Here is a 22725-nt window from a genome sequence, read left to right on the forward strand (position 1 = left end):
GGGACAGAGCCTTCTGCAATATGAGAATGCACTCCCTTGTAAAGTCATATTCAATCACTGGTTCAACTCTCAAAGATTAGGGGTAAATGAACAAAACACACTACAACACAAAACATTTTAAAGTCTGCTTTGTAAGGCGGTAATCCCCAAAATGACAACATCTATATGGAATTTATCTTTGGAGTAATAAGCCAAGTTATTTTCCTTTGTCAGAACTGGAATCTTACAAACCCAGCTATTGAAAAACACTTGTCAGAGACGTCAAAACGTCTTTCAACATTTAGACAGCCACCTAGCCATTATTCCTGTGGGATACATGGGTGGTTGAGAGAATCACATTTGACAGATGCAAAAAATAAGATATCCATATGGAAAATACAACTCCTCATTTCCCAACCATCTAGCCCAGCAATTTCCCTACCATTCTGCACTGGGATGCAGTCAGTCTCCTCAAAAAAAAAAAAAAAAAAAAAAAAAAAAAAAAGGAAACAGACCAACCATCTAGCCCAGCAATTTCCCTACCATTCTGCACTGGGATGCAGTCAGTCCCCTCAAAAAAAAAAAAAAAAAAAAAAAAAAAAAAGGGATACAGGCTTTTTCACAATTGCTACTGAACGTGTAGGCTTTGAAAGTAATCTTCCAATTCTTTACTATACACATGACCCACAATCACTGTTTATATTGATTCCAAGAGTTAAGAATTCAGGGTCCTTATACCAGAGAGGTCTCATGTTCTATCAGTCTACTCCACCATTGCTCCCTTCCAGAGAAACCACAGTCCTTGTTGAGGCAAGAAGACCTAGGCCACAGCTGTGTGGACCAAGAGACTGTAGACCCCTAAGACTGCCTGGTAGAAGAGCTTTGACCAGAGGGATGATAGTTACTACAGAATTATCATATTCCTTTCCTTCTTGGTCCGTACACAGACCATCAGTTAGGTTGTGGCGACAGGAAGACATGAGCAGAGAAGCCAAAACGGAAATGCTGAGCCATGTTAATGGCTGAGAAATAGAATGTGGACTGATCAAGTACTGTTAGTGCAGATACATGCTGGAGTTGCAACAGATCTGGGGACAATCTTCCTGGTCCTGAGTGAGGTCCTGTCTCCATGAGGTCTGGCCAGACTACGGCTCTTTCTCATCCTGAAAGGCCTCTGGGATTCCTCCCAACTTGCCACATGCCTGACATTTGTTTTATTTTCTCATGCATCCTTACTTAAGCCTTCCACTTCTTAAGGCAACTTGAATGAGTTTCTGTTCTTGTAATCAAAGACATTTATAGGGGCCCCACAGCAAGATGTCTGAAAGTGTTCCTTTTCTCTTTACTAACTATAAAACAATCTCAGATCTCCCATCTGACAGTCTACACATAACCTCACAAATTTAGGGCTACTTTGCCAGTTTTTGTAATCACAGAGAAGAAAAGAAATGGCTGGCAAAGCCCCTTTCCCCTGGATTGTCTTTAAATTGCCCTTGCTGCATTTTTTCTCCAGTCGATCCCTGCCACATGTAGACCACCATTTACTTTCAGTAGATCTAGAAGGTTCAGCCACAGTAAGTCTAGAATAAAAACCCAGCATCCTATGGGAGCCTTAGTAGTCTCTCCATCCTCTGTGGCACTGACAGAATCCCCCCTGTGACTTCCTGGTTGATTTCAAGGTTCAGGGACCAAGTTTTCCACTGGCAAAACCTGATTCTTCTGGTCTCTAAAAAATAAGATTGGCTCCCAAAGCAGTTCCAGCACTGGGAAAAGGTCAGATCATATCAGAAATTAATGAGCCAGCCCCTCGGAGCACTGCACCTTCTGCAACTGTAATTACTCCTCCCTCCTAACAAAAGACCCCACTCAACTCTCTAGCAACGAGTGATTCTCAATCACAGGCAGTATTTGGAAATGTGAGGGGCCATGCTGGTTGACTCAGTGACTTGGTTAGAGTAATACAGGTATTTAGTAACCAGGGATGCTAAATGTCCTATAATGGACAGCAAAGTTCCACACGATGATGAATCACTGTATCAAAATGTTAACAGCACCTCCCTTGAGAAACACCGAGCCCCCTCCAACATTCCAAGCAGACCAAAGCAGGAAAGAAAGGCAAAGTGAAAAGAGGAGGGCAGTAAGAGGACCAGCACCGCACCATCAGAAGTGAGGCACTCGAGTGAAGACTGTCTGGGGATCACCTCGCCCCCGCCACCTCCTTCACCTCGCCCTCCAGGAACACTACTCACAGCACACAACTCCTTGTTCTCAGTCCTGCTACCACGCAAAACAGTCTTGGGCTCAGATTTAAATTACATCTTTTAAAATGTGTGTCTTTATTTCCACATCTTTTCCTTTGTTCTAATTATGGTAGTTTCTGAGCAACTAATGTTGGTGCTAGTAATAGATAATATATCACCTGAAAATTCTTCCATGTTGCTAAAGGGCTTAATTACTAAATTTGTACTATAATATGTCTGTTGGAAAATCTAGAGACTAATTCTTTAGGGGATAACTCCTCAGAGATTAAACTTGAGAGATTAAATTTGTGAATTAATACCTTCTTATGAAACACTTTTTTGAGCCACACTGGAGCTTGGAAGAAGGGAAGGTGAAAACTCTCTCGCCACCTTTCCCAGACTCTTTGTTATGCTCTAGGCAGTATCAGAAGAGACATCCTGCACAAACTAGCTTCACCACCAAGGATCAGGGCATGGAGAGACCAGATGGAAAGAGACAGCTCAGCAGCCTTGGATTAAAGCACAAATATTTCTGAGGCAGTGCGCTCAGTTATGTCAGAGAGACAGGCCCATGGCACTTTCTGTAACAGACAGATGCTGCAGCAAGGTAAAAAGTTCAGCAAGAGCCATTCACAGATTGAAAAGTGCCCAAGGATGGAAAAGTCCAAAATGCAATCCTGTTTTAAATGAGGTGAGGTCTTGCTATAACAAGCGCACATGCTGTCACTACAAGTGTGCATTTCTGACAAATAGGGTTCTTACAGACTGAAGCAGTGCTATCCAACAGAATTCCCTCTGATGATGGCAATGTTCTCTGTCCGCACTGTGCCTGTGTCAATATGGTAGTGTTTGTTGTAAATTTTGTGAGTGTATCTAATAATTGCAGGGACCAGAAACACAGCAAGGCTGAACACAAATCTGCCCGGACAGTTTACATCTAATCCCTGCACTTGCCCTTCCTTAGAGTTAAACTGAGGCTTTCTAGTAAAATAACGTGATTGCTTCAGGCCTAAGTCAGGGTGATGGCCTTTTTCACCATTCCAAAACAGAGTTCTAGAAGATTATCAGAACACCTGTGATATTAAAACATTTTATGTATCATTCAAAGAGCATGGGTTGAAGATAAACCCTTTTCCATAATTCCAAAGGAGAGAAGAAACATAAATGTAGAAGTTCTAGGATAAAAACAGATTTCTCCAAACATTCTCTGGTCTTTGTTGTATTACCTGCAAAATCTGTTCTAGGATCAGTAGTCATTTGGGAGGATATTTTTCTTTGGGGGGGTTACTTCTTTATGTCCTTTGATCTGATTATACATGAGTCACTTTAGCATTAAGAGATTACCACAACCCCACAACCCCCGGTCAAAAGCAATTTCCTTAACTGCTCTTCTGAACAGCCTCCTTCTCCTTCCTCCACTCTCCCATTTTTTAACTTTCCAAAAAATAGCCTTTATTCACGAGTATATTGTTGAAATGAGCTGAATATGAAGCTCTCAAGTAAAATCAGAATCCAGTACTGTTCATCATTTCCCACACCACTAACCCTTCACCCTTCAAACTCCCCTGCTCCTCAGCTACTGCCTTCACAAGGATTAAGAGTGATCCTTGAGTCTTGGAAATTTGGGGAGACAGATATTTCTTAGCATTTATAGAGCTCCCAAGTAATCACACAGAACTATGTACATCCCTTCTTTAGGCTACTGAGTTATAAATGCTGTCTCCATTTTACAGGTAGGGAAACTGGAGCAAAATGAGGCTAAATGATTAAAATACAGTCCCAGAGAAACTCAGAGCAAGATTAAGTCACTGTACGCCTCCAGCAGTGGTTCTCAACCAGGGGCAGTTTTCCCCCCCAGGGGACATTTGGCAGTGTCTGGAGACATTTTTGATCGTCAGGATTGCGGTGGGGTGGAGTGGGGGAACTACCGGCATCTAGTGGGTAGAGGCCAAGGATGCTGCTGAACATGCTACAATGCACAGGACAGCCCACAACAAAGAATCGCCAGGCTCAGCATGTCAGTGGTGCCAAGGATGAGAACCCCTGATCCTCTGGCATCCCCAGCACTACTTTCTTTGGGCCCTAGTCAATAAAGAATGGCTCCCTCTGTAATTTGATCCTTGTACAACATTTACACAAGAAACATGCCAGTTCAGTGTTATTTCTGGCATGCTATACATTTTAGTTACTTTTAAAATGGAAAATATATGGGAGCCACAGAGGAAATTGAGGAAAGCTGGCAAAGTCTGGCTCCTTTCCTCTAATGAGAAAGCTTAGCAAATACCAGGTCCTTTCCTTAGCGACCCCCAGGCACTGAGCTGGGGTCTGTGTCTGGCCACTCACCTGGACTCTTCAGTTGTTGATGTGCTTTGCAGCTGCCTTTTCTCTGCTTTGCTTATCTCTAAGCATGTGCATCACTCCAGAGCAGTAATGATGTATGCTTATAGGAATCTCCAGAGGTCTACAGCTGCTAATTGTCTATTTTGTTCAGTAAATTGTACTCATTACTGAGCCATGTGAGGCACAGAAGGACATCAGCCTTTCTGGGTGCCCTCTGTCTGAGCCTGGGTAAAGGGACGTTATCAGCAAGGGCGCCACAATATTGAAAAAAGATGCTTAAAAACAACCCTCCATCCAGTTTTTCAGCTGATTACTTTTATTTTTGTTATATAACTTCCCGTCCCCCTCTTTCTTAACCATCCTTAGCTCTGCTTAGATTTGTATTAACTATAATTTTCTCTTCAGTGAGGCTGATTTTAGTTTAAGCTCTAGAAGCCAGAGAGTTCAGAAAGGATTGGATGTCCTTTCCACCCCTCCCTCCCAGATTTCCACTGGTCTCTGAGAAGGGCACACCGAGCAGTGAACTTCTCCTTTTGATCTCAAAAATCTTCAGGACAAATGAAAATCCAAAGCCAGCTTTGGTTATAATGCTCCCAGTGCCTACATCCGTTGCACTAGGGACTGCAAACAGATGAGGAGTGAATGGACATGTGACTTCCAGTGACACTGGATAAAATAAAATGGAATGGGCAGAACCACGTGCATTGCTACTGCTATTAGCCACCAAACTGGGAATCATCAACTCTCTGGTAAGCTGTTTCCGCCCCCCATCCTGAAAAGAAAAGTGATTAATGCAGGAAAAGTTAAGCAAAGTAATCCATGGAGGGGGAGGATGCTGAGAGAGGGGAATTTGAGCCAGCAGAGCTAACAATATGATATGGCTACAGGAAAGCGGCACTCGGGCCTAGTTCCCTCCTCTACAGTGTATCTCAGGAAGGCCCAGCAACACCCTCACCACCCACATAAGTCAAATCCTACACAAACTCACTAAAAATTCTTGTGCTGAGATATTCTCATGCAGAGATTCCATCCCATCAACCTGACAATAGTTTTAGCTTTGTAAGTGCTGATCTTAATGGTGTTTATGAGCTGAATCACTAAAGGCTTTGGGAACCTTTCACAAACAGGGCACCCCACTGCACTGACTCCAAGAGGCTGTTAATACAAAAGTAAAACCAGAGCAACAATGGCAACAATGCCTTTGACTTACCCTGGAGTAGAGGGTGTGAGAGCCTTCAAAGGAACTTACATCCTTGTGACCCATCAGCTCTGCTGCCTTTCACCACTCACTTCTGCATGGTGGACCAAAACCGATCAATCACCAGCTACCAAAGATGAGAAATGAATGAATGCGTTAGGCCAGAAGATCCGTAACTTCAAGTCCCAAGCTACTGCTCAAGCGAATTTGCTAGTGTAGGCTAAGTACTTACTTAACACATAGACCCAAACACATATACTACCTCTAGTTCAGTAAAACTTTGTTTCTGGTCCCTATATACATACTGGACAAGCAAACAGTAGAGGGGCCCTCCTTGATCAGTGATCCAGGCACCCAGGCTGACAAAAGTCCTGCCATCCTTAAACACAGCTTCCAAGATCCCCCAGGGGTCCTTTCCATTCCAGCCTACGAGGAGCGTAAAACAACATAGAGGAACTCCCATGGGCGTTCTCTTTTTCTGTTTTCTTCCTAGAAGTGGACCACAACCCTTTTCTGCTTGCACTCAGTTACACAGCCACACCTAAGCCCATGGGTTTCTGGGTAGCTAGTAATCAGTCTCATACAAGCCTGACTCCAGCCCAACAAAGAAGACAATGTTAGTTTTAGAGTATGGAGTTCTGGGTGAGACACTAGCACGGTGAACTTGACTTAGTTACTTAACAAAGTTACTTAACAACTCTGAGATATGGTTTCCTCATCTGTGAAATACCCTGCTTCCCTCATTGACCTGTGTGTCAACGTGCGATTCAAAATGAGACAAAACAGCACTTCTGAGACTTTAATGTACATGCATGGCACCTGGGCATCTTGATAAAATGCCAATTGCAAACTCCCAGATGATACCAATGCTGCTGTTCTCTGACCACACCTTAACTAGAAAAGAGATTTTTTAAATTAGAGAATATTTTTGTATACCGCAAAGTGATTTGCAGATACAAAGAATTATTATCTTGGTACCGACTTTGATTATATATGAATTCCCAACTAGCCAGCATTTTCAGGATGTTTAGTCTGGGTACCAAGTAAACTTTCATAGAGTCACAGGATTTTGGAACTGGAAAGAATTTAAGTGGTCACTGCTCTCCCCTCTTATTTTCCAGACAAGTAAAAAACTCAGAGAAGTCAACGATGTCCCCAAAATCTCAGAACAACTTAGTGTGCTAGAATTAGAATCCAGAAATTTGACTTTTTCTTCTCTTATTACATAAATTCAATTCTTCTTTTCCTTCTGAAGAAGAAAAGGCAGTTTTATTCTTCTCCTAAAGTGAGAATAAATGCTACCCTGGCCCAAATCTAAGAAGGTACCAGAAGGTAGCATTGACCAGCATGGGTCACCATCGTACCAAATGTAAGTGAGGGGGTTACAGGACAGACATTGAGATTTCCAAGCCAATGTTCTTCAGAACATAGTGATTTCCATCAAAGTTATATTTCATGTGTCCAAAATGTGACTTGAACACAAATTAACTTCTGTATACCTTCTGGAAAAACAAGAATTTTTAGTTTCCATATACACACACTGAGTCACTACTATTAGGGGACAATTAGAAAAAGAGAATTTGAGGTTGCATATAAAAAAGGGAAAGGAAATAATTAGCTGAGGAGGAGCAGTGGTTTCTGTAGTCAACCCTGGGGACAAATAAAGGAACCTCAAGATTTTTTATCCCCGACACCTAAATTATTTTGCATCTCTGAGATCATGGTGAGTCCTAAGAGTTAACAGCAGAAAGTAAAACATAGGGCCTCAGCAGTGAGAGACAGGAGTCCAAACTCCAAGTCCTAAGTCAGAAAGGCATTGACTTACCTGGAAATCAAATCAAATCAGACTCTTAGTATGCATGTTTCCAATAAAGCCATATAAATTTGAAAGTGTTTTGGTGAAATTAGGAGGGCGTACTTATTGAGCAAGGAATGATAAATGGAAATCCATACTTGCATATCCATCATTAAGATGGGTAAAATGCTATTATCAGCATCTTCATTTAGTAATTTCAAGCATTCTAATAAAGGTAAAATGTTTTAAGAACTTCTATAGGTTTACTTCTGTACTCCACCCTCAACTCTCTTCCACCATAGTGTCTCTAGCATCTCAAAAATTCTCACATCCTGGCCATTTCCCTGAACCTATTCTAGACCCTAGAATTTTTACCCTATTTTTGTGCCATGGACCCTCCCCTCCTTTTGACAATCTGTTGAAGCCTAAGGAGCTCCTTCTCAGAATAATCTGTTAAATAATCTGTTAAATAATCTGTTAAATATATAAGATTACAAAGGAATATATAAGATTACAAAGGAAGCCAATTATATGGAAACACTCTTCTTTCCACATAGCCCTCAGAGAGTCCATGGACCCAGTTTAAAAACATCTGATTGGGGGAATGACTCTTCTAGTGTGATGAAAGCTTTTTCTTACAGGAAAGGTTATGCAGAAAAGTTTTAAAAATACAAGGATGTATAGTAACAATGTTGCTAAATAACAGTCAGTGAAGAAAAGAATAAGGTGCGAAAAGAAGCCTGACCTTGAATTTCTGCCCAAACACAACACTATTCATGCTATAGCTTTAAAATCCTACATTAAGGAATTACTCAGAATTTTTTTGGCTCCAGCCCTGTAGACACAGCATCTTCTGTGTACTAATGGCAGGTGAAGAAACACAGCACTGGAAAAGGCAAGACTGACATGAGCCCAAGCTTGGGTCCTAGTTCTCTAACTAGCTCTGTTAGCTTGGTCAAGTCACTCAGCTCTGAGGTGAAATTCCTTGCCTATAAAATGAGAAGGTTGAGCTAAACCATCCCTAGGTTTCTTACAACTCTGAATTATTAGGATTCTAAGACAATGCACAATCATTTCTCTGAGAAGAAATATTAGTGAGATTTCTTTTTGCCCTTAGGTTCACTGCATGAAAATACCTTCTAGATGAGAATTTTTCAGAGGCTTCAGAAATACCTTATAAGACTCACCTGGCCATAGAATTTTAGACTTAGAAGGGATTTTAAGAGACATGCACCACATCTCACCAATCCCAGTGACCAGGTGAGAAAACTGAGGTTCTGAAAGGCAAATAAATGTATCTGAGGTCACATGATGAGGCAGTGCTACTGGACTGTTGTGACTACTGCCATCTAGCATCAGCAGGATTTTAGGATTTGGCACTGGTAGTAGAACCTAGCTCATGAGTTCACTTGAAGAGAGACAGAAATAAACTTCAAATAAGCTGAGCCATAGAATGGGGATGGCACGAGGAAGCAGGTGACTGGGGTAATGACTTCCAGCAGCAGTGCTCTATGCCTCCAGTAGGGTCAAAGCTCGTACGCACAGCAACCTCACTAGCAACAGTACTACCTCCCTCAAATATCATGGCTACAAAATCCATCTCAAAGAACAGTCAATTACAAAAAATGAAAAACAACAACAAAAACAAAAAAGGTATTTCAAAATAGGGGAATAGATGAACGAACCCTGGCTAATAAGGTCAATGAAACCAGAGTTCAAGATTTGAAGTGTTAATACAATCTTAAAATCTTAAAATACTTGTTAGGAATTTTTAAGTTTTAGGATTCAGAATAACTTTGACCTACCTTTGTGGACAGCGCTGAAGTATAGTAACTACGAGCATTATTTTAACTAATACCCTCACCACTATCTTCAGAGCATGTAATTATTGGATACTGATCAGGTTTAAAAGTTACACGTGTATTTCCATAGTCCCGCCCACATGTAGAGACTAGTTTTATAAGCAAAGAAGTAGAAACTATTAAGTTGTTGGGAATTTTGATTGAATCATGATTTCAACCTAATTCTCAATTAGCCAACATGTATGCCAAGTACTTTCAAAACCTGTGCTATGAGGCTTCATTGTCACTCTCCACCTCCCACACACAACCAGCAGAGTAATGGCACCATTCTCAACCCCCACAGTCACCATCCCTACCTTAGAGCAACATTTCTGGCTTTCAGAACTTTTTTTTTTATATATATTTTCTTTGAGAACCGATACAGCCTTTCAAAATCTATACTGGAGGCTACACACCGCTGGTTTGCCAGCTCTATATTTCATCTCTTCCAGGAATTCCCAGAGACAGCAGTGCCATCTATTGGTAGGGAGGGCACAACTTGTTTTCTGGAAGCCAGTGGGTGACTTGCCAAGGATCTGAAAGAATGGTAGCCTAGATTTGTGTCTTTGTGAGCCTTTCTTTTCTAGAGCACATTACAAGCATAACTGATGCTTACAATCTGAGACACGGAACTCCACAGGAGCCCCCATCGTGAAGGGCAGGTCTTCTGTAAGTCACAAAAAGCCCAGCCAGTCTGGCCAATAGTGAGGCGGCTCTGCCTAGAAATGCCTCCTCAAGGCTCCTCAAGGCTAAGCCTCACTGAATTAAACACTTCCTAGCTCTCCTTTCCCCCACATGCTTCTGTATCAGATGATCTCACCCGTGCCCCCACCTGTGGCAATGTTATCCCGCTCTATCTTACAGCAAGTGTCCCAGGGAAGGTGCTCAGACCTCTCTCAACGTGAAGGCTCTTAGATTTACACAATGTGACACAGATCCTGCTCAAAGGACGCTACTGCTTAGGCATGCAGGTCAGACTCTAATCTCTCTCATTCACTTTCCATCCCCCCCCTCCCTGACCCAGGGGACAGAAACAACAGAAAGGAAATGATTTTGTTGTTGCTTTGAAAGCTACACTAGTGGGCTCTTATCGACTCAGAAAATAAACCTTGTCCTGTAGGTCACCGAGGTACCTTGCTTCCTAAAGATGAACTAAGCCTGCCAATCTTTCCGTTTTCCCTTGTGTAACCTAATAAGTGTTTCTCAACCTTTCCAAAACCCCTGCCTCCCTTCCACAGGCTAAAGACAAACACTGCATGCCCTCTGTGTATTTATATAACAAAAGTGACATATTTCTCTCTAAACATAAGCATATACCTTTTCAAACTATACCACCTACCCCAGCCTCAGAATTCCTTCCTCTCCCCACTGCATACCAGCTAAAAACAAATCACTGACAAATTTTAAAATTATTCTTACTATTCCAAGCTGTCAGGTGACAATCTATATTTTACTTTATGAGAGTAATTTGTTATATTCCCAATAAGCTTTGCAGCACCTTCTCTTTTACTTTCGCTCACCCCAGAGAACCATCAAAAGTTGATTTGTTACAGTTGATGTTAATTCTGATTCCCCCTAACAAATTTAAGTGTTCCCTCTTCAGTTAGCTTGAACTTGCCAAGTAAATTGGTTGCTTAGCAAGTGTAGGCATTTCACAGGCATGGGGTGTGCCTTAGATGCTTGAAAAAAATCACATTGTTTCCTAAAAAAACACAAAACTTTGTATGGGGAAGGTAAGAGTAATAAAAAGCCTTTGAAGCAGTAGCTACCAGGAACCGGAGAGATTGCTGTCCATTTCCTACCAGAGTAAGTTCTAAATGAATTACAGTGAAACTCCAGAATACAGTAAAATCTTCCTAATAACAGTTAGTTGAACCATTTCTTACCGAGCAGACTACCAGGTATATCTAACAAATTAACCAGTGGAAAACTGAAGGGACTTTTTGCCCTTGCTATTGCAGGTCTGGGGAAATGCAGAAGGAAAGAGGCAGGGGATGCCTCCCTTTTTAAAGTATGACTTAAAGGAGACATTCCCCCCCACCCCCCATGCAGAAGCAGGTTTGGCATCCAATGGTCTTCTTTAAACATGCACTTTTCAAAGAATTAAGGAGATCTAAATGGGTGTAATTCAGATCCTGCCTTCCCTTCTCCCTACAGCCCATTAACATGCTGGAAATAAGTCATTACTTGCTTCGGCAGCCCAGAAAAACCTCAGTTTACAGAGATAACCAGTTTACAGAGATAAACGGCCTCCCCTCCCCACCCCGCCCCTCAGAAAAAGGTTTTCTTGGAGAGAATATCAGTGTGATGGTCTGGTCTGCAGTTCACTGCAGGCATCTCCCTCCTCACAATTACCAGTCATCAGTTTCGCTGTAATTTCTTATGATAGCCTCTCATTTAGACCTGCTCCGCCAGTGCCCAACTGCTTTTAAAATCATCATTTTCCGTCTCCTTACGGATCTCTGGATTCCTTCAGCAGGCTGAAAGCGTTCAATTTCGGTGCAGCTCGGGGACTGAGCGCTGGCGGGCAGGTCCGGAGAAGCCTTGCACCGGTGCACCTGGGCTGGCCCACCGGTCCTTGCCCCCACCACCGCCCGCACGGCTGCGCCAGGAATTCGGCTTTGCTCGCCGCCGCCGGATTACTTCGAGTCCCGCGGCTTGGCCAAAGAGACACCACATTTTTTTCTTCGTTTTCACATGTGACAGGTCCCACTGCATTAAAGACATCTTCTCCCCGGCCCCTGCCCCACCACCTTTCACCCTTTACCTGGGGAGGGGGTCGATACCAGCATCCCCCCAGGCGGGAAACAAAGGCTGAGGCGAGGCTGCCAGGTGGGCAACTCCCCTCAGGCGGACCCGTCACCGCGGTGAGGAGGATGGGCAGATGCATTAGAGGGCAGAAAAAGGGAAACCGAGGCACCGAGGATGATGGCTGAGCCCGGGTCTGCATCCTCTCCCAAGCGAGGCTCCCCGGGCGAGCTAACCCCAGACCTCCTCTCTCCCCGCTCGCCCGCACCCGGCAGCGGAAGGGCAGGGAGGCCGCCCCGCGGCTGTTCTTACCTCGGGAGAAGCGCTCCGGCTCCCTCCGACGGCTCGGGAAAAAAATGCCCCGCCGCTTGCGCACGCGCACTCGCGTTCTCGCGCCTTCGCGCCCCCGCGCGCGCCTCTCAGACCCAGCTTTGGCCCGCCCCAGCCCTGTCCGTCAGCGTCCGCGAGAGCCAATCCAGTAGCACGGGAGGACCAGCCCCGGTCACGTGGTAGTGCCAGCCAATCACCAAATTGCCCTCGGCAGCACCCTCTCCGATGTCTCTGGGGGTTCGGTTGCTACCGAGTGGAGCGGGTGCGAGGTGTGCACAAAGGGCTGAGTGTCTGTTTGGGGGGTTTATTGGCGCTAGATTGAGCAATTACTAGATCAATCGATATCTCAAATTCTAAATATGAATAAGAATGACCTGGGCATCTTGTTAAAAGGAGAATTCTGATCCACTAAGTCTGAGATGGGGGCTTGAGACTCTGCCTTTCTAACAAGTTCTAAGCGGTGATGATGATGTTCCTGTTCCGAGGACCACGCTTTGGGTAGCAATATTTTGAGGACATTTGTCAGGAAATGATGGTTATAACCCCCACTCCATGTTATCTAAAAGTTTCAAGACATTTTCCTTCTTCAAGTGATGGAAAGCATTCCAGTGACTGACTAAACAAGGGGTGTTCTGGTGACACTCGTAGTTTGGGCACAGGCTGAGGGAAGGTATGTTTAATTTCAACATCAACCATCCTTGGCCCATGGGACACAAACCTGTGCTGATTTGGTTGGACGCTCCTTATCGAGAACTAGGTTATTTTAAAGTATTGGGCATGTGTGTCACTGTGCTATACTCTTGGCCAGAGAAGCAACATGAGTGGTTCCTGCTTTCTGGAAACTTGCAGTCTGTCACAGAGCTACACAGGCAAACTCAGGAAGAAACATATAGGAATAACATGTAGGGAGCTAATTGTTGCAGCATCTTGGACAATTCAGGCTAGAACTATCCAAACTAAGCCAGAGAGGTGTAATATCCTATCTTAGGGATCTTTGAAATTGTCGAGATAGACTTCTGTCAGTAATTCCGGAGTCTGGAATTCAGGAAGCCCAATGCCTCTGTCATCTCTAAAACTTGACCTAAATCTAAGTATTTTCAGACTGGCCGCTAGAATATTTGTTGTTCAGCACAGTCAAGCCCTTATTACTCAAGACTGCACCAAAGTGATTCAAAGGTCTAAGTGCTGCATTCTCTAAAACCTTCTTCCTACTTCAGACCAGATGGTGTGACACTGCTTCCAGAAGTTTTCTCTCACTATTCCTCAAGGTGATCAAACTGTCACTTAGAGAAAACTTCACCCTTGTCAGTGTGTCTCGGGCCTCTGGCTTATCAGCCCTACAAGTGAAGCCTGCTTAGCAATCTCAGACATTGTTCACGAGTGTCTCTATCAGAGATAGCATAGCACAAAGCTCAGAGTTGCAGGGAATGCACTGAATCTAGCACAACAATGGTTCTGGCTGCAGCTGGAGTAACGAGACGTCTAACCAAGAAAAATATGTTTGAAAGTCTCAGAGAAAGTTTATTGTGCTGTCTTTAAACCACTGGTTCTCAAACTTGGGTGTACATTAACGCTTTTAAGGAAATAGGTTTTGGGGGTCCTGTGCCTGGAGGTTGCGAGTGGAGTGAGGAGTGGAGCCTGGGCAACTATGGGTTTAAAAAGTTCCACAGGTGATTTGTATCCAGCCATGCTTGAGAATGCCTATATAAGCTGCTAGATTGAGGAACTCATTGTTTAACAAGGGAAATCAACTCTGCAACACAAATCACTAATGACATAAAGATTGGAAATATAAGAAAAGCTTCCACATAATTTGTGAGAATAGATTTTCTAAGGCCAAAAATAATTCATAGGGAATAAATACTCAGAAGACTATTCAGTACACTAAATTTAAAAGCCAGGTTCACAACTAGGTTTAATTCCAGTTGATTTAGTAAATATTGCAAAAAGAACCTATTACCTTTTGTTAACCACACCAAACTGATGAACTCTTTGGTGATATCTTGACTTGTTTTATGTCCTTCTTAACTAAAAGCAAATTTCTATTTGCATTATTAAGAGTTATTCTCTGAGGCTTTTCCCAAAGTGTGCAACAGAATCACCTAGAGTCCCGTTTAAAATGCAGACTCCCAGGCCCCCACACCAAACCTCCTCTAGCCTCTCTCCTGTAACAATTCTGAAGCCACCACTAGTTAAACTTGAGTCCAAGTTGTACCTCCTGATGCAGAACATCTACATTTAGGCAAACTCTCAAGCTGTGCTATTAGTCTGCCATGATAGCTAAATGAAGGATATGAGTCTATTTTAAAGTATTCCAAGAGAGTCTCAGTTCTATTTACTGGGATTTTACCAAATTCTTATATTTTGTGACAAAAAGTGATTAGTGCTAGGATCTTGGAAAGCTATTGTTGCAGAGTTCTTCTATGGAGTAATATTTGCTGTAGTGGAGTATGACCTAGTTTTTAACTGAATTAGTGAGGTCCCCTCAGAACACTCTGCCAACAACAGCCATTTTGCTCAAAAGTGACTTTATTGAAGAGACTGTCTTTTCTCCATTGTATATCCTTGCCTCCTTTGTCATAGATTAGTTGACTACAGGTTCATGAGTTTATCTCTGGGCTTTCTATCCTGTTCCATTGATCTATATTTCTGTTTTTGTGCCAGTACCATACTGTCTTGTATACTGTAGCTTTGTAGTATAGTCTGAAGTCCAGGAGCCTGATTCCTCCAGCTACACACATCACAAAAACTTATCTAAAAAAAAAAAAAGTGACTTTGTTTGCCACATCAGAAATATGGAAGGCTGATGTGTAAGCCTGCAATCTAACTTCCCTCTGCTCTCACACTTATTAAAAATGTATTTCACAGCATTCAAATGGGGGGAATTTTTTCTCACCTTGTAAACTTCTAGCTTTATCTACTGGGTAAAATAAGTACATTTTCCACTGATATTTAACCAGCATCAGTAATTTAAATTTTTAACTAGAAAAGAATTTATTTTCTCTTTGTGAGTGTCATCATTACAAAAAGAGGCATTGAGAAACAAAGAAATTCTTGCTTGAGAATAAGAATTTGAAAAAACAACATCCAGGCTGTCATTCATTTTCTGTTTCTCAGTCTGCTTGCCTCACAAGTATAACCTGGCTGTCCTATCCCAGGAAATGGATAGATTAGTATCTGATATAAATCAAGAGTTAGCTTATGAAAGCCCTCCTCCCTCCCTTCCCTCCCACCCCCCCAGAAATTGCTTAGTAAGAGATTTAGGAATATTTGAAAAGAAAAGAAAGAGATAAGACATAAACAACCAAGTCTCCAGAAATCCACCCATTGCTCCATGCTGGTCAGAAGCCCCACAGACTGCTTTATGATTGCTAATTATGTTTTTATCTCTCTAGCAATAAATACCTTCTCTAAACTTAATTTTTCTCATTCATGAAGACCCACAGATTACCCAAGATTCTAGTTTCCATCTTTCCAGGATAACCATTTTATGTCTATGTATCTGTATTTTAATAACTGGTACCTTTTTTTCCACTTAGTAGTGTAAATGTCTACAGATTTAGCCTAACACACTGGACGTTTTAAGATAAGTTTCTGTTCTTTATATTCTTTATATTATCTATAAAGATATATATTCTTTTGTAATATTTTTATGGAATATTTCATACTTAAAACATATGATATGCCCCTCTATACCTCCCCCAAATTAAGAAATAAAATATTATTAATAAAGTCAAAGCCCCCATGTACCCCTCCCAACAAGGTAATTTTTTAGATGGAGATACCACACTTAGCAAGCTTAGCCACAAAGGAGAGAGAATGGTTCATGGAAGAAAACACCATATTGTATGCATATAATAGAAAACATAAATGTAAATGAGAAAAATTCTTACTGAATAAAATGTTTGGAACTTCCAAACTGATATAAGAAAAGGATAACAGCTGGAAATTCCATGTGGTCCAACTCCTGTGCAGGTAACTTTTAGAAGACTATATAAGTACTGTGGAACAGAGATAAGGAGAGCAATCAAGTCTCATTCATTCAATAAAAACACTACATGAACCCTGTCTTTTAGCTCATTTTAAGTTAAGTTTAAGTCATCACAATTCAAAATAAAAAGTGTTATGTTACAAGTGAGGCTCATACACTATAAGAAAGCACAAAGAAGGAACACCAATTCTTATTGATATCAGAGAAGGCTTTCTGCAAAAAGTGGTACCTGAACTGAATTCCAAAGAACTAGTAAAAGTTAGCCAGGAAAGGACTAGCAGAAGGGTGTTTCAGCGCTGGCAACGGCCCATACAAAATCACAAGAGGCTGGAACATTGAGGAAGAGAATGTAGTTTAATTTGACTGGCTGTTAAAGGGGATGGACGGTGTTTGAAAGGTGGGGAAAAGACCAGAATGCAAGGATGGCAAATATGTCCTTCCTCCCTTTTCTAATCAGTCATGACGTTCAACTTTATTCTAGTGATTATGAGTAGAATCTAGGTCCAAATCCCAACTCCTCCACTTACCGGCTGTATAAACCTGGACAGTTTGGCCCTTGGAAGATATAATGATTGCACAGTTTTCTCATCTGCAAAAGGGAAATATAATGGCAATACAAGTACTTGTCTCTTACATCTGTTAATGAGCTAATTAAACAATATAAAGTGTTTAAGCAGTGTTTGTCATGTAGGAAGTGCTAAATAAATGTTAGTTATTATTAGTAGTATTCTTCTAAACGTGGATATGGCCTCAGACTCCTTCTCAACCCAGTGTTAGTGACCTCCCACTTCAACCAATCAGAATTGGCACCCAGGGGGAACCTTTCAGCCCTCTCTGGTGCCTGACACAACTCTGATTTCAAGCTCTACATCCTAGTGCCACTCACGTATACTGATTCTTATCTACATTTAAGCAAGTTCTCTGTGATAAAAAGACCCTCTCAGTCCAACACCAAGTCACACAAAAAACTGGCTGCTGACACACCTACATATTTTCTTGAAAATTTACAGATTGTCTTCACCAATTTTTTTCTTTGTAATTTTTTAAAATAAATTTATTTATTTATTTTGGCTGCACTGGGTCTTCATTGCTGTGCGCAGGCTTTCTCTAGTTGTGGCAAGTGGGGGCTACTCTTCATTGTGGTGCATGGGCTTCTCACTTCAGTGGCTTCTCTTGTTGCGGAGCACGGGCTCTAGGCATGCGGGCTTCAGTAGTTGTGGCTCGTGGGCTCTAGAGCACAGGTTCAGCAGTTGTGGTGCACAGGCTTAGTTGCTCCGTGGCATGCATGTGGGATCTTCCAAGACCAGGGCTCACCCTGTGTCCCCTGCATTGGCAGGTGGATTTTTAGCCATTGTGCCACCAGGGAAGTCCTTCTTTGTAATTTTTAATAAAACACATCATACTCTAAGTAGTTTGGACTTTTTGTCCCTTAGATGCATCACTTCTCACTTGGTCACACTCAAGTGTATGTGACATTTTTATGACAATATCTCCCAGATTTCTGAACTATATTTCTACCACCTTGCCATTCCTATGCAGAAGAGCTTAGCATCCTCTATGAAGATGTAATATTGGGGCATGTGGTTTCCACCAAATGATAGTTAAAAATTTTCAAGACTAATTCCTGGGCCTGGAATGTCATTCATGCATGTATTCATTCCCGCTCAGAAGCACCCCTGGGGTTCTCTATGGTGAGTAAGTACTGGACTAGATGCTGAGGACATAGCAACAAGCAAATAGGCAAGGTTTCCACCAAAGCAAAGCTTACTATTTTATGCCTGTCTTTCAATCCCTACCCTGTAGGCTGAGAAACTTTGTTAGCCCTAGGATGGAGACTGTTGGTGCCCCAAGATGCTCTTGAATCCCTTTCACCAGCTCTGTGTTCACACCATCCCCCACCCTCCACTCCCTTTGTGATAATCTTCAGAGGATTACCTTTGACACTGAAGCCACCTCACTTATATGGAATCAAAAATGCCTGAGAGCGACACCACCCTGTTGGGCATCCTATGACTAACAGCTCTTTTGCTTTAAAATGTGACAAATTCTGCAGTGTAATTTATACTACAGAACTCCCTATAGATCAGGCTGAGTCTGTTGCTTGAAATCCCACCCTTACTTGGCTCTTATGAATTCCTCCTCCTTGTGGGCACTTCCTTTATAAATCACTAGCACCTGAATGCTTGGCTCAGGAGCTGCTTCTGGGAGGACTCAACCTACAGCCACCTGTCTGCTTATTGTTAAGGTGTAGCATTTATCACACTATTTTACTTAGTGTGAGTCAAGTGATATAATCTATATTGTCAGGTGCAAGATGACAGAGACCATGGTTCATTCATCTCTGAAATCCCCAAGTCATGACACACAGTTGGAGCTCAGTGCATCTCTGTTGAACTGACTTGAGCTGAAATGCCTCTGGCTGCCTCATCACCCCATCTCCACCCCTCACCAACCACTTCTCTGATCTTATCCCTACCTCTCTGTCCCTTGATAACTCAGCTCCAGCCACATTGGCCTTCTTAACTCTTCCTCAAATATACCAAGCCCACCCTTGTCGCTGGCTGGAATACTTGGCCACCGCCCTCTACCCCTCACCCTAACCTTGCATCTGCAGGGCCCTCCTCCCTCACTAAATTTAGGTCTCTGCTCAAAAGACTTCTTGTCAGAGACACCTTCCCTGGTCAGCTGATCCAAAGCAGCACTACCTACTACAACTGTCACCCCAACTTTCTCTATCAGGGTTCCATGAGTGTATTAAGCCCTACAGAAAACGATTTCAGTGACTGTTTCCTCCCATCTCCCAAGGATTGTACACTGCTGGTGTCATTCTAAGGTGCATAGGAGAGAAGTTAATTCATTGTATATAAAGGGTGTCTTTGGGCATCAGAACTTAATTCTCTGTTAGAACTGGTAGAAAAGGGCTACTCTAAACTATCATCCTACATATTTTTTTTTTCTTTTTAGCTCTTATCAACATCTGACGAATTATTTTTTGTTGTCTCCCTACCCCACCCCTCAGTAGAATATAAGCGCATGGATTTTGATTTCAGTCTCTGCTTATCCTCAGTGTCTAGAACTGATATATAACAGACACTCAAAAAAAATATTATTTGAATAAACTTCACAGGATAGACTCATGTTGTAACTCTCATATAAAAACTTTTGATTGTAAAAAGAATTCATGTTAAAACTTCTCCATATTGAAAAAAATGTATATTATAGATTACTCAAGAGAAATGATGAGACATAAAATGTTAAATAGAATTGGGGAAGCTGATAATTTTATCCAGATAATAATAATAAGAGGCTTTAATTATCCAAACACAAAGTAACCAGCTGCTCAATCAGGATGGGAGATGGGAGTACGGGTAGGGGGCTGGATGTTAATAAATTGAGGACTTCTTTCTAAAGCCCACAAGGAGGGGAAATGGAGGGAACTTTCATCCTAAACAGGATCAGAAATGGACCCTAGAGATTGCTGTGGGTGAGGCACTAGGCAAAAATTAATAACATAATTAAATTCCACATCCTCATGGGACAGGGGAAAACCAAGAAACCCATCCCATACAATCTAGATTTTTTAAAAGGGAAATGTGATAAACATAGGCCCTATTTAGGAGACAATTGAAAGGAAGAACTTTAAAAAGTCAATAATCCCTAAAAAAGCCTATGTACTTCCTCATTGCTGTTTGCTGTCCATGAAAAGCATATACCAAGGAACGAAAATAAGCATTAGAAGTAGGAGCTAAAAAGAGAACTTTTAGAGCCGTATAAATCATCAGAGAAAAATGAGGGCATTTCCCCCAAATTGGTAAGGGAATATAAAAGAAACCAATCAATTATAAATGAGGAGAATAATAACTACAACAAAAATGCTTTGAAGAACACCTTGCAAGGTCTCTGAAACCAATAAAAGGAGATTATTTTAACATGTCAAAGGGAAGAAGTCACTCAAAAAATAAGTGGGATCCTTTGATCTTGGTGGGATAAAGGATTTGCTCAAGAATGGAAAGGAGCATATTGTACAGGCTGAATTATTTGCTGCAAATTAACATACTGAAAGAATTATATAGAGACTCCCTTTATTAGGCTATACACAAAGATGGGCAAGTTAGAATTATTTTACTGTAACAGTGATCATGTATTCAGAATACTTTGCAAAGCTGAACAAAATCAATGTGGGTAAACCATCAGGACTGAGAAATAGAGAATCTGCTCACACAAAAAGGTGACTTGTATATACAAATGTGTAGCTGTTGCCCATTCTCATAAAAAGGTTCAGAAGAGACCTGGGAAAAGATAACCCCAAATGTTACTTTTGCTTAAATATTCAATGATTTTTAGCCTCAATTATAGTCTCCATGACTTTGCCTGACTTAAAGTAACTTAATGAAATGGATATTTGACTGGATCTGGTAAGAATTATATGTAACCCTGTTCTTTCTATTGTTTCTTCTCTCTCTTGACATTAACTACCACTGATGAATTTCTTGGCCAGTTACACTTAAAGTTACAGGTTTAAAACAAACTGAAAGCCGTTCACATAATAAACATTCAATAAGTGTTACCTCCTTTAAAATTAAGTTTTTTCAGTAAATAAAAGCATAAAAATCAAAATATTGAAATAAAATAAGTCACAGGCTGTTTGCCCTCCCCCCTTTATTTTCTTTCTTTTTTTATACTGGGCTTCCCTGGGAATTCCATCAGCCATCTCCTGCTCCATCAGAAACAGTCCTCTGACAAAAGTTACTACTAACAAGGGGACCCAAAACAGGGCCCATATATATATATATATATATATAATATATATATATTACTTGGGACTCTCACTGTTGTGGACTCTCCCATTGTGGAGCACAGGCTCTGGACGCTCAGGCTCAGCTGCCATGGCTCACGGGCCCAGCCGCTCCGCGGCATGTGGGATCCTCCCGGACTGGGGCATGAACCCGTGTCCCCTGCATCGGCAGGCAGACTCTCAACCACTGTGCCACCAGGGAAGCCCCCATATATTCTTAAAACTATTTATGCTTAAGAGCTCCTATGGCTCTAATTCCTCCTGAGAGGATCTCAGAATAACAACCTATCAAGGAGGATATTCAGGTCTTCTGTTTTCAAAGATTTTTTTAACAGATTCATTTTCTCTTGGCTAGAGCACTCTCCCCAATGTTACTATTACCTGTGCTTTCCACAGTTAGAAATGGTTTCAAAGAGGACTCTGGACCCAGTCCTGTGCTTCTGCCAAGAATTTTGGTTTCCATGGTCCAAGATCTCTCCCCTCTATCACATGTCCTTATAACATACACATTTTCTATTAAAACCTCAAACCGGGACTAATACTTCCCACCTCAGAGAGATAATTAGAAATGAGCTGCAGAAAATTACTTTACTAATCTCCTTCAGTTTGCTTCTACACTATGCCTCTGCTCTAAACAGTGGTCATGACTGAGACCCCCATCATCTCCGGAGTCTCAGTTCAGCGCCTCCCCTCTGAGCTCCCACAGCTACCTGGCACATCCCCTAACATGGCTTCTGTCACATCGTATTAAAATTGACCATTCAGTGTTTCATGACCTCCACTAGACTAAGATCTGTGAGGGCAGAACTTACAATTTCTATATTATCCCTCATTGGACAAGACAAGAACAACTGCCCCTAGAACAATGCCTGGCATAGAGTAGACACTCAATAATCATTTGTGAAATGAATGGAAGCTCTCATTCTCAGAATCCTCCCTCTACTTCTATGAGCATCTCTGATGATTCTACTTTGAACTGGGCGATTGCCATTACCTATTAGGAGGGTTTATTATTAACATTCCTTTATGTTTTGGTTCCTTTCTGGGCTCTGTGTTCTCTCTGCTAATATTTGCATGTATAACTATTTAAACTCCTCTCAGGTTAAATTCTTTTCTCCATTCTCATATTTCTTCCTTTTCCCCTACTAATTATAGTAAGATAATCAAACCTAGATAGTACTACTTCAAATATGACCCATTGACACCTATACACATTGCCAGGGATTGTTTTAATAGCCATAAATCCTAACAAGCAAAAAAAACATTACAACAAGATACTTTTGATATTCCACTTGTTTACATTCCAGTTTTTCTAATTCTAAGTAGAAATTTCCTTTCCTCTTAATTTTTCTATCACTATGTCACATTCACTTACAGAACACTATGTCAGTAGGTCTCCAATCTGAGTGTGCATTAAAGTCACCTTGAGGGCTTGTACAACAAAATTGTCAGGCCTTACCCCTAGAGC

At 41.7% G+C, this 22725-nt stretch overlaps 1 protein-coding gene across 1 annotated transcript in view; it reads right to left on the reverse strand.

Annotated features, from left to right (window-relative positions):
• Positions 1 to 12507, reverse strand: part of TMEM108 (transmembrane protein 108) — a 360574-nt gene extending 348067 nt beyond the window's left edge. Inside the window, exons 1-2 of the mRNA XM_024746253.1 lie at positions 12454 to 12507; positions 5770 to 5884 (exon numbers count right to left, since the gene is read on the reverse strand). The gene's annotated coding sequence lies outside the window, so the exon portion shown is untranslated. The remainder of the gene's footprint in view (positions 1 to 5769; positions 5885 to 12453) is intronic.
• Positions 12508 to 22725: the final 10218 nt, after the last annotated feature.

Source organism: Neophocaena asiaeorientalis, unplaced genomic scaffold (assembly GCF_003031525.2).
Source record: "Neophocaena asiaeorientalis asiaeorientalis breed wild unplaced genomic scaffold, Neophocaena_asiaeorientalis_V1.1 scaffold437, whole genome shotgun sequence".
In the NCBI taxonomy this organism is placed as follows: domain Eukaryota; kingdom Metazoa; phylum Chordata; class Mammalia; order Artiodactyla; family Phocoenidae; genus Neophocaena; species Neophocaena asiaeorientalis.